Source organism: Podarcis vaucheri (genome assembly GCF_965113315.1).
Source record: "Podarcis vaucheri genome assembly, chromosome: 5".
Classification (NCBI taxonomy): domain Eukaryota; kingdom Metazoa; phylum Chordata; class Lepidosauria; order Squamata; family Lacertidae; genus Podarcis; species Podarcis vaucheri.
In genome coordinates this window covers 76,662,733-76,675,401 of record NC_138763.1, presented here as the reverse complement: position 1 = coordinate 76,675,401, position 12,669 = coordinate 76,662,733, and positions in this window count along the sequence as shown.

The following is a 12,669-nucleotide window of genomic DNA, read 5'->3' as shown; positions in this document are numbered from 1 at the left end:
CTTGGGGAGGTATCGAGCCATAACACTATAACAATGTCCCTGAAGTAGGGAGCATTTTATATTATATATATATATATACACACCAGGCTATACACCACACCCCTCAACAGTATTTATAGGAACTCAAACACCAGATTCTGCTCTGTTCCAGTAACAAAAAGCCAAAAGCACCAGCCTGAAGATGACGAGTGAGACCTCGTCGAAACGTCGCACAGACACCCCGACTCTTACACGGGAAGACACCCGAAGACACCAAAACCTGCATTCCTGTACCCGTGAAAATCTACGAAAGCAAAAATCTACGAAAGCATATATATATATATATATATATATATATATATATATATATATATATATATATATATGCAGGTTTTGGTGTCTTCGGGTGTCTTCCCGTGTAAGAGTCGGGGTGTCTGTGCGACGTTTCGACGAGGTCTCACTCGTCATCTTCAGGCTGGTGCTTTCGGCTTCTTGTTACTGGAACAGAGCAGAGTCTGGTGTTTGAGTTCCTATAAATACTGTTGAGGGGTGTGGTGTATAGCCTCCAACGTTCTGGGCAGAGAGGAAGTTCCTAGATTAGTGTGCCTTTTCTTCTTTTGTTCCTTAATTACTTGAGGGATATCTTGGGTGATTTCATGAGTGATATTCTGAATACCACTGGGTGGGTCATTAAGTGTAGATAAGTTGCTAAAGCTTTCGTGTCTTGACCTCTTGAGCTTGTGAAGAGTTTTTCTGAGAAGATGGCTGTGCTGCATTTAGTTGTGCTCTGGCTTGGCTTCGTGTATAGGGGCGAGCTGTGGTTTTGTGCCTTGTGCCAGCCAGATCTGTGTAGGGATTGCAGGGGGGTGCAGCATCCGGAGGTGCCACTATAGTTTGGCTACTGGATGGAGTCTGTAATATGTCTGTGGAGAGGGTCTGGGTTTGGGTCTGGTGTGGTTGATTGGTGACGGCGTTCTGTGTGCCTCTGGTTCTGGTGTCGGTTTTTGTGGGGAGGGCTAATTTCCAGATGTCTGGCAGGCGGGACGTGTCGTCACGCTTGTTCATGTTGTGAGGGTGTTTCTCTATCTCGATGGCTTCCATGATTATTCTCTTGTGGTGATGTTCCATGTTAAAGAGCAATTTGGAATCTGCAAAATTAATTTCGTGTCCTGTTTCTTTCATGTGTTGGAAAAGAGAGGAAGTTTTTTCTTCTTTTTTGACGGCATTCTTGTGTTCTGCGATACGTGCATTTATTCGTCTGTTTGTTTGTCCAATGTACGTGGCTGGGCAGACTTTGCAGGGTATTTCATAGACCCCTTGGTTTTCCAGCTGGATTTTGTCTTTTGGGTTTCTGAGGATATTGGCTATTTTTTGGTTGGTGCAGAAGGCTGTTTTGATATTGTGTTTATGGAGGATTTTGCTGATTTTGTCTGTAGTGCCCTTGATATAAGGAAGGAGGGCCATGCCATTGTTTTCTTCTGTGTCTTGGTTTTTGGGGGGTGTTTCTTTTTGGATTAGCTTCGTAACCCTGTTTTTCTGGTATCCATTGGCGATTAACACATTTGAGAGATTCTGTAACTCAGTTGTCAAGTGGTCTTTGTCAGCCAGGCGTTTGGTTCTGGAGATGAGAGTCTTGGCTACGGAGTTTATTTGTGCAGGGTGGTGGTGTGATTGTGCATGTAAGTAGCGGTTGGTGTGTGTTTTTTTCCGGTAGATAGTGTGTCCTAGGGAGCCATCAGGTTTTTTGTAGATTAGGACGTCAAGAAAGGGGAGTTGGTTGTTGTCTTCTATTTCCATAGTGAATTGTATTTTGGGGTGTAGGCTGTTGAGATGTGTGAGGAACCACACCAGACCCAAACCCAGACCCTCTCCACAGACATATTACAGACTCCATCCAGTAGCCAAACTATAGTGGCACCTCCGGATGCTGCACCCCCCTGCAATCCCTACACAGATCTGGCTGGCACAAGGCACAAAACCACAGCTCGCCCCTATACACGAAGCCAAGCCAGAGCACAACTAAATGCAGCACAGCCATCTTCTCAGAAAAACTCTTCACAAGCTCAAGAGGTCAAGACACGAAAGCTTTAGCAACTTATCTACACTTAATGACCCACCCAGTGGTATTCAGAATATCACTCATGAAATCACCCAAGATATCCCTCAAGTAATTAAGGAACAAAAGAAGAAAAGGCACACTAATCTAGGAACTTCCTCTCTGCCCAGAACGTTGGAGGCTATACACCACACCCCTCAACAGTATTTATAGGAACTCAAACACCAGACTCTGCTCTGTTCCAGTAACAAGAAGCCGAAAGCACCAGCCTGAAGATGACGAGTGAGACCTCGTCGAAACGTCGCACAGACACCCCGACTCTTACACGGGAAGACACCCGAAGACACCAAAACCTGCATTCCTGTACCCGTGAAAATCTACGAAAGCATATATATATATATATATATATATATATATATATATATATATATATGAGATTTAAAATGAGTGTGTCTCCTTTACAAAGAAATGAAAATGCTCAAACCCTTTTACGTTCTCTTCTTTCAAGCACGCACTATATGCTGCTGCAAACTTCTTTAAATTGCTTCAGCCCTGTTGTATATCCAGGCACTCAGCCCATTCATGACTTAGAACAAATAGTAAAGGATATTGAATGTGACACTGTTCTTAGCCTGGCAAGCTGAGCTCACCATGCCTAAGGCAGCTGGCCAGAACAAGCCAGTCTGTGTAATTATGGATGAAACAAGTCTTTTGCCATCTCTTCTTTCTTCTCACACAGCATGCTTAACCACTATTAAGGCATCTGTCTTTCTTACCACCCTCGCTCAGAAATAGGGAAATGTTATTCACTTGGTAGAGTCTGCTTTCTTGTCTTCTGCCATGTCTTGTGAACATACGTTCCCAGATTTGATAATAGGTAAGTCTCCTTGAAGGAAACTGACTATAAATAGGATTCCTTGATGCTGTCTAATCTTCTTACAGGCGGTTTTCACTTGTTCATTCATTCTGTCTTTGTTCACTGGGTGGAGTAAAATTAGATTTTCAAGGAAACTAGCTAAGAAGGAAATAAACATTTGTTGGCGGATTGGTGCTGTCTGGGAATCACGATCATAAAGTATGCAGATACCCCCGAATTGGATACTGCTTGAGTAGTTGTAGTAGCTGACTGGACGAGCTATGAGCCCGTAAGACCCAAGTTCAAATGCAATTTCATCCTTGACCTCAGAAGTCTGCCTTAGCGGGAAGACAGATGCTAACTTATTTAGAAAAGTGTCACACGCAGAGAGCCACTTGTGACGGGTTAAGCTCATATATATATTTGGAGCAGAAGCTGGGTAACTTAATGATGGCCCTACCATTAGGCAGAGTGGGCAGCTGCTTCAAGCAGCAAATGTTGGGGGATGGGCAGAGTAAAGAGTGACAGTGAAGGGTTAGAAGGGTGACGTTTGACCTCCATCCCTTAAGCTAGCCTTCTGCATTCAGGTCGAGTGGAGGACATTGTGAATTGCTAGTGTTAGCTTCTGCACATGGAATTGGGAGTGGGGGTGGGGAGCATCCTGTCCTTCAACTTAGGCATCTTGCCTTGGTTAGGGATGGATGCATCAGCCGCCAATTTCACTTTCAGTTTCTCATTGATCCAGTCTTAAGTACAGTTCACCAGCGCTCCACATCAGTTTTTGGATCCCCCACCACCACCTGGCTGTTAAAAAGGACTTGCAACTATTTGTCAACCTTATCAACTTGCATTTCACCGAATATATATAATTTTGCAGGCTATTTTCCCCAATATAATGCACTACTGGGTGTTAAATTTCATCAGTAAATGCATTTTTATGCAAACTACCACCTAATACGCACACTTCTTTAAATATTTTTTTTTTGTTAGGAGAACCATATCACAAAATTGGGATAAGTGTGACTATCAAGGATAGCTGTGTTTTACTTTGAGTCTTGTTTCAGGTGGTGTGAATTTCTTCCCCAGTTTTGAGTCATCTGGTATTGACTGGCATTGGAAATGTTACCAAGAAGTCTCTCTCCACCCTCAGAGTACTTCTGCAATTTTTTTTAAAAAAAAACTTTCCTTTTTTTTCTTAGTAAGGTGAAGGGTGAAGCAGTTCTTTTAAAAAATGTATGGAAACACAGAGGGCAAGACTGATTGCTGAACTAGAAATCAATTCACTGACGTATGTATATCTGGCATTCAAATTGTGAGCCTGGGAAGAAACTGGGTTCACATCATGACTGTGGGGCCTATTCCGAGTTCTCTTTTGCCTTCCACTACTTAGGCATGCCACAGTTTCCCACTGTTCTGTTCTAATAATGGTCAAAACACTGAGAGGGTTATGAGCAGGGAGGATTTCATGGCCAGATTTCAGGGTCCAGCAGAGCAGAAGAAGAGAAAGGGCTATTCCACTCCAGTCACGGGAGGGGAATATGTACTGGCCCAACTGGTGTGCGGTCTTTGGAAAGCGGGGTGCGGGAAGGAAGCCTAGGCTCGGGGTCCACTGACCTCGGCGGAGAAAGGCAACAACCGAAGCCTCCCGACGGTTTCGGGGGAGACGTTCAGAGCTTCCCTGGGAGTTTCTCAGCCTGCCTTTCGGAGGAAGAGGCGGAGGGGGCCTGGGGATGGCGGTGGCCTCGGCCTCGCCCTCCCTCCGTCCCTCTACCTTTGTAGTGGACACGCAGGTTGTTTTGCGAGAGGCCGATGTAGCTGAATTTGTCCTTCGGGCTCCAGGAGCACGGCAGCAGCATCTCCTGCTCGTCCACGGCCGGGTAGAGCCGCTTGAGGCGCCGCTTGAGCTCCTTCTCCTGCTCGTTCAGGGCCGGGTCGCCGCCGTGAGGGAAGGGCGCCGGGGCACTGCTGCTGCCGCTGCCGCTCCCGGCAGGCATGGGCCCAGCTGAGGCGGCGGCGGCGGCTGTTGTGGTGGTGGCGGCGATAGCGGGCGGAGGAGGGGGCGGCGGCGGGGCTGAGGTGGCCGGCGGCGGCGGGGGAGGCGGCGGCGGGTGGAGGAGGAGGGTGGCCGAGGCCGGTGAGGGAGTAGGGTTGCCCGGGGCTTGAGGAGCCATCGCCGGGAGTTGCTGCTGCTGTTGTTGCTGCTGCTGCCCGGACATGCCGGCCTCCTCCTCGTCTGCTGTCTCGCGCTCCTCCCTTTTGCGCGCGCTGCCCCGCCGCCGCACCATTGGCCGGGTCCTGTCAGCTGATCCTGTGTTATTTCCTGTGTGTGTGTGTGTGAGGGGAGAATGGAGAGAGAAACCTCGGCACCACCACCGCGGAGCCGCCCCCGGCTCGACGCGGATCCTCGCCACCGCCGCCCCGCCTCTCGCCGCCCGACTCACCCGCCTCCCTCCCACGGCACACCAGGCAATGTCTCGCGACACACTAGTGTGCCGCGGAACACCGGTTGGGAAACACTGGTCTAGGGTCAACACTGAGGGTAGTTTCCTCTCCCAGTCTCATGCTGCTTCTGTATCGAAATCGGGTCATTTTAAGAGAGATTTTCTGAAAGTTGTTTATGGGTAGAGAATATAATAATGTTGCTGACACCCATTCCAAGAGTTCTGCTTGCGGACATTTTCTTTTTGAAGTTATGTGCCTGCACTATCAAGCGCTCCGCTGAAAGTTATTCTGTTAATTGATTCAGCTGGGAATTAGGTGGGGGTGGGAATAGTATGTAATAGCATTTCATATTGGCATCTTCTTCTTCTTTCAATGCTCAAAAATGAAGAAATGAAGGAAGAAATAACCACACGGAGTGACACATCATATGTGCAACTCTGGAACTTATTTGGCATGGTCTGACTGCCAGGGCACATTCACATAAGAGTTTCAATGTAGAAATATAGGAAGCTGCCTTATTCTGAGTCAGACCACTGGTCCAACTACTTCAGTGCAGCCATACCTCGTTTTATTGCGCTTCGCAGATATTGCTCCTTATGAGGACGTGGGTGCAGCTGCAAACAGCTCAGCCTCTTCCAGGGGGAAGGAAACCCTCTGCCACTGCCGTCCCTCTACTTCCCAGGAGTGGAGCTGGCTAGGGTCGGAGCTGAGTATTTCCTCTCCTGCGCCTTCAGCGAGGTGGGTGGGGGGGTTGTCTTAATAGACCGCAGCAGTGGTTTCCAATCAGCAAAGTACACCAGACACCCTGTTTTTCAAAAGCCAAGCTATGGACTGGCATGCACAATGTTAGAAGATGAGCAATTAAATAGGCCTGAGATGGTATGTTTGATGTTGTTGAGTCCAGTGATGGTGTTGTCTGGGTGTATGTGGCAGCAAAGTTAGCATCTGGGTTTATTGCAGGACCAGTGTCCATGTTAAGTCTGCTTGCTGTATTATTGTGGGCGAGGAGTTGTTTAAGGTTAGGTGGCTGTCTGTAGGCAATGAAAGGTCTTCCTCCCAGAGTTTGGGAAAGAGAACTGTCGTTGCTATAGTGTCCCGATTAAGGGAAGTAACACTCTGTTCTGGCTTGGTCAGACCACATCTGGAATACTGTGTCCTGTTCTGGGTGCCACAGTTAAAGAAGGCTTGAATGTATGCAGAAGAGGGCAACCAAAATGAACAAGGGTCTGGAAACCAAGCCTTATGAGGAACAGTTGTGGGAGTTAGGTATGTTTATCCAGGATAAGAGGAGACTGAGAGGAGATATGATAGCCATCTCCAAATACCTAAAGGGCTGTCACAGGGAAGCTGGAGCAGGCTTGTTTTCTCCTACTCCAGAGGGTAGGACTTGAACCAATGGTTTCAAGTTACAAAAAAGGAGATTCCAACTAAACATTCGGGGAAAACTTTCTGACAGTAAGAGCTGTTTAACAGTGGAATAGACTCCCTCGGAAGGTGGTAGACTCTCCTTCCTTGGAGGTTTTTAAGCAGAGGTTGGATGGTCAATCTGTCATGGATGCTTTAGTTGAGATTCCTGCATTGCAGGGGGTTGGACTAGATGTCTCTTGGTGTCCCTTCCAACTCTACCATTTTATGACTTCTGGGTCCAGGAAGTTCTTTTTATGAGTACCACAAGCACCTTTTGTTATTACCTAATATACACGGGTGGCGCTTTGTGTTAAACCACAGAGCCTAGGGCTTGCTGATCAGAAGGTTAGTGGTTCAAATCCCCACGATGAGGTGAGCTCCCCTTGCTCGGTCCCAGCTCATGCCAACCTAGCAGTTTAAAAGCATGAAGTGCAAGTAGATAAATAGGTACCGCTCTGGCAGGAAGGTAAACGGTATTTTCAGTGCGCTGCTTTGGTTCACCAGAAGTGGCTTAGTCATGCTGGCCACATGACCTGGACGCTCCCTCAGCCAGTAAAATGAGATGAGCGCCGCAACCCCAGAGTCGTCCGCGACTGGACCTAACGGTCAGGGGTCCCTTACCTTTAATACGTTATTAGTGATGAGTGATGTAGCTCCCATTCCCGTATCATTTTGTAAACTACAATTTTTAATAATAAAAAAGAGAGAGGGGGATCACAGTCACTTCTCCAGCCACAAGCATAGCACTGAGGTTCTTGTGCAATGCTAGGTTGTTTTCTAAGTTGGAAGAGTGGGGCAAAGCTACTTGCCTTGGCTCTTGTGCCTTTAAAAGCTACTTGATCTACAGCTATTAGCAGGGGATAATGCTTATCTCCATGCTGTGAAAAGCTTCACCTGCTGATCAAACTGCTATTAAAGGAATAATAGCAGGGTCAAGCCAGGCACCCCCCTGCCCTGCCCCGCCCAGTCCTTTGGCAATCTTACTATTCGCTTCACCATATTGTTTTCATATCACAAACAAACCATACTACATTCAGTTTTTGTCTTCGCCTAGCGAAGAAAAGGAAGAAGCATGAGAAAGTAAATTGATGATAATCAATTTTTTAATTTTTATTTTACTTCTGTGCTCTCTTACTGGAGTTACCGCCTTTCACTGCTTTCTTTCCTGTGCCTTTTAACGGAGCAAACATTAAGCTGGTGAAGTTCTTTCTGGCCTGGAGATGCAGTATCTCTTATTAACTTCTAAGGGTATAAGAATTGGTCCAAGGTGATGGGGAAATGGCAATCTTATCCCCGTGTACATTTCCCAATAGCTGGGAATAGACTTCTTATGACATTTGAGGGGGAAAGGGGCGTCAGCTCAGCTCAAATAGCATAGCACTATTGTTCAAGGTGATAAATCACTGCAGCTAAAAGCCAACAATCAATCTGTGCTTGTGACTTTTGCAAACCTGAGACAGCAAAGGCTTACTAGCAGAACAGACTGGTGCCAAGGAGATAACACTTGACACACCTGACCCATGTAAACAAAACTTATCGTAAAAACACATTAACAAGGCTTCTCACTCACTAGCCAGCCTCCCTTTCCCTGCCCTTCATTCATTGTCACAGGCCTGATGTAGAAATAAGGGTGTGTCCTTAAATGCCATGTTATCAGCTGGGAGTCAGATTCTTGGAAAAGAGAAGAAGAAGAAGAAGAAGAAGAAGAAGAAGACGAGGAGGAGGGGGAGTTTGGATTTGATATCCCGTCTTTCACTCCCCTTCAGGAGTCTCAAAGCGGCTAACATTCTCCTTTCCCTTCCTCCCCCACAACAAACACTCTGTGAGGTGAGTGGGGCTGAGAGACTTCAAAGAAGTGTGACTGGCCCAAGGTCACCCAGCAGCTGCATGTGGAGGAGCGAACCCGGTTCCCCAGATTACAAGACTACCACTGTTAACCACTACACCACACTGGCTCTCAAGAACTGGGATTGTGTGGCGGAGTCTAAAACCAGTTGCTGCATCATGGGAGATGAAGTAGATAAGTGGCAGATAGTATCATGTAGGACAATTCAGGTATGGCTGAAGAAGAAAAGGACCTCCTTGGTAACAATGCTCATGATCTTTTTGTTTCGTGGTTATGAATCAGTGATATCACTAGGACTTTCAATTTTAGACAAAAGTTGTGCATGTGATGTGCCTGAGACAAATACTCAGTAAGCCACCAACTATTCACTTGGCCGTTGTTTTTGCGAGTATCTTCTCCAAGTAACATTTTCCTCTTTGTCCTTCCTGTCCCCAGCCACATTTCCCCACACTGCTACTCAGCGTTACTTTTCTAGAAAAAGAGGTGCCAGAACTCACCAGGAACAGCTCCCTTGTTCTCTTAGAATTGCAATGGTGCCCACCTGAGAGGTGCCAAAACCCAAGTGAGAGGTGCCAGAACTGAGTTCCAGCTGAAAAAAAGCCCTGCTGCTTCTTAAGCTTATTGGCCATGGCAAATTGTGACTTAATTATGAGCATCTGTGATGGCACCACATTACATAGTAGCATCAATAACCCTGAGAACAGTGAGGGCTACCCAGCATAGAGAACATGCTGTTTTCGCAGAATGAAAGAGAAGAGTAGGCATGTATTGAGGAGACTGTTCCCATGCCATGTACTTACACCTAAGGCATGGTGGGATAGCTTTTATAGCCTTCTCAGTGGTGGTGCCTCAACCTAAGGAGATTCATCTGGCATCTGCTTTGGGGTTATTTCAGCACCAGGTCCTTTTGCCTTCCCAGGCTTTTAAATTTGTTCTGCTTTATCTCTGCTCATTGATTTTCTGTTGCTTTCTTTCGGTTTTATTTCTGATAACTTTTCCTTGTTTAGATTTAATTTGCTTTTATTATTGCAATTTTGATTATTTTTTTAATCCACTTTGGGAATGCATTGAACAACAGAATATACCTCTCTAAAATGAATGAATAAAATGACATTCATTTAGGCTGCAGATACCTCAGAGTTAAAGCCTTTGCAAACTGATCACTGCTTTAAGAGCTAAACCCACGATACCACTGCTTGTGGTTTGGCCAGTTCTATGTCCTTTCCCATTCATAAGTAGCTGGTGGTGACTCTCAGAGGCACAATTGCCATGTGTAGTAAATTATGTATGAAGATTGCCCAATGCACCTCTCCTGTGATATAGTTTACATTAAATTGTTAATCACGAACACAGTCCTTCTCAGCATGTAATTGAATACTGAGCCAAGAGAGAAGCATTTAAATGAAACCTCCCACAAAGCTTCAGATATCTTGGGGAGTTCAAAAGAAAAGAAGTTGTGCTATTAAAACAGAAGTTTAAAATAAATAAAAACAAACCCCTGTTCCAAGTTACAGCTGACATTAATTTGTTCTCTAAAATTATTATCTGCAAACCTGGACATCAAATGTTGTGATGGTGTTCTTAAATATTTGCCAAATAGTCATTGAATAACACACACACACGTCAATGTTATTTGATTCTAACATTTCCAGTTTTGACAATTTATAGTTGACATGCAATGGCATTCTTTGTGTGACTGTAATAGCAGACATGCAGTAGAATGTAGCATTTGAATGCTTTTGAGATTTAACATTTGATGCCTCCTAGACATTCAACACTTAACTCTAGTTTGTTTGTTTGTTTTTTAAAAAACCTTGTTAGTTAAAGAATCTGTAACAATCCATTACCTACCTTTAATTGATGGGTAGCCCTAAATAAAAAGTTCTAGAAATGCACACACACACCCTCAAAAGAGGGGAGATGTAACTATCAGGATTTTTTTCCTTTTCTTTCAATTAATGTGCCTGTTGTGGAGGGGATTGCAAAGACACGGTTAATTGTTTGTTCTCATGATTTTTCCAATCCTCCCTTTCCCTTTTATTAATTCTGTCTAAATTTTACATGGCTCTCCAGAGACTGGCAGTCGGGCTTTACCCTGCCTTCTCAATCAGCATCTTCTTTTTGCACAGGGAGTGCTGCCTGATACTCATCTCTGCAGGATCAGTGAGCTGAGTTTTAAAACCATGAAGCCAGTCCTTTGGTTCATTGCACAGCACATGTTTCCCAGCACCACTGCCCTGCTTCTACTTTTGCTTTTTAATTATTTAAGGCCGTTGAACAACTTTGCTTGTTTCCTTTGGAGAGGCCTGTTTAGTATGCCATTCTTAATCTGCTTTGTTTCAGTCACATGGATTTCTTGTTTTACTGCATTGAAGGCACCGGCTGCATTCATAACCATGCTGAATACTCTATGTTCTTATTGGGTGGGGGGTCACAATATGCCAAGAATTCAAGACACCTCTCTAAACTGAATTTAATATCCTAGCTTCCTTTGGTCCACTAGTTCAGCTCCTCCCCTTTTTGGTTTAGCTTCATGACCTCCATCTCTACATTACCTAGAATGCATTGCAGTAGTCTAGCCTTACATTGCTTACATCCTAAACTCTTTTAATATCAAGCTGCTGCCCTTAGGCTTAATGTGTGATCCAGGTTCTGTGAGCAATTGTCAAGAGCGAGCCAGCAGTAAATCACACTGTGCAAGTTGGAGTCAACTCTTTATTAGCAAAAACAAAATCAACACAGGAGTGTCAGACCTAATGAACACAGCAGCTCATCTCCGATAGGTCTTGCCCCCATGAAGCAGTTGCTGATACTGAATGTCCCCACCTCCCCACAGCTGTCTGAATTCCCACTTCTCCAGGGGTTCCCCACCCCTCCAGGCAATTGGGGACTGTGTCTGTGTATCACCAATCTCTCCACCCTTTTCATGCCTCTTATGGTTCTGGGAAACAAGTGGGGAGAGGAGCTTGTGACAGTAGGAGGGGGAGACCCCTGTGACTCTTCACCAGCCAGACTCATCTTGGTCTCTCTTCTCCCACCCTCCTGCCTCAGCTTCTGCCTCTGATTCTGGACTTCCCTCTGACACAGGCTCCCCCAGCTCACTAAGCCCTTACCTCTTCAGCTTCTGACACCTCTTCATTCCAGTCTTTCCCCTCTGACCACTCGTCATTGTCCCACCACCACTCCCCGGGCTCTGAGCCTTCTTCTCTTGGTGGTTCCCCAGTTGGTTCTTCCCACTATTCCTCTGCATCCATGACAGCGATGTGTGCTACATAGCCCATCTATTTTGTGGTCTGAGTCAAAAAGGAGTGGGCGGGCTTTAGATGTAAACACAACACTATTCCGATGCTTCTCTCCCCTTCTCTCTCTCTCTCTCTCTCTCTCTCTCTCTCTCTCTGTCTCTCCTCCCCCCACCCCCCAGTCATGTGTAGAATCACTTACCTACGTTATCAACCTAAGAAATGTTTCTGTTTGAAGTATAGCCAACTGGTACCTCACACTCTCTTGGTACCAACACTTTCAAAAAGTCTTGCTGCATCTTTCAGATGCCAGTTCCTGCATCCAGATATTCCACCCTTGTTCCATGATGCCACCTGGATCAGGTAACTTCTATCTTCCTTGCTCCTGCTGCTGGGCAGTGACAGTGTTATTTTCCATCAACAGTTTCTCAGCCAACTAGAGTTAATGCATGGGGTGGGTGGTATCTTTTTATGTCATCATACCATCCAAGCTGCAAGGTGCTGAACATTATGATGCTATACACCACCCATTTTCAGCTTCACAGAAACGCCAACGCTATGATAATTGTTTCAGGTCAGTTGCAGGTAGGAGGAGGAAGGCAAAATATCTGTATCAGACTTGCGCAGGACTTTTTAAAGCAGCACCCAAAATAGAAATGCAGACATTGTCAGCAGCCTGAAAGAGCACGCTGTCCTCATTCACTGAAGTTGTGGGTGTTCCATTCTGTTGTCGCAGATGCTACTGCTACACACAATACAAATGAGATGTGGAAGAATAACAAAGCCTCATAATGAAAGAAGAAAAGAGCCCCATCCTCTCACAGCCATGGCAAACAAAAACACA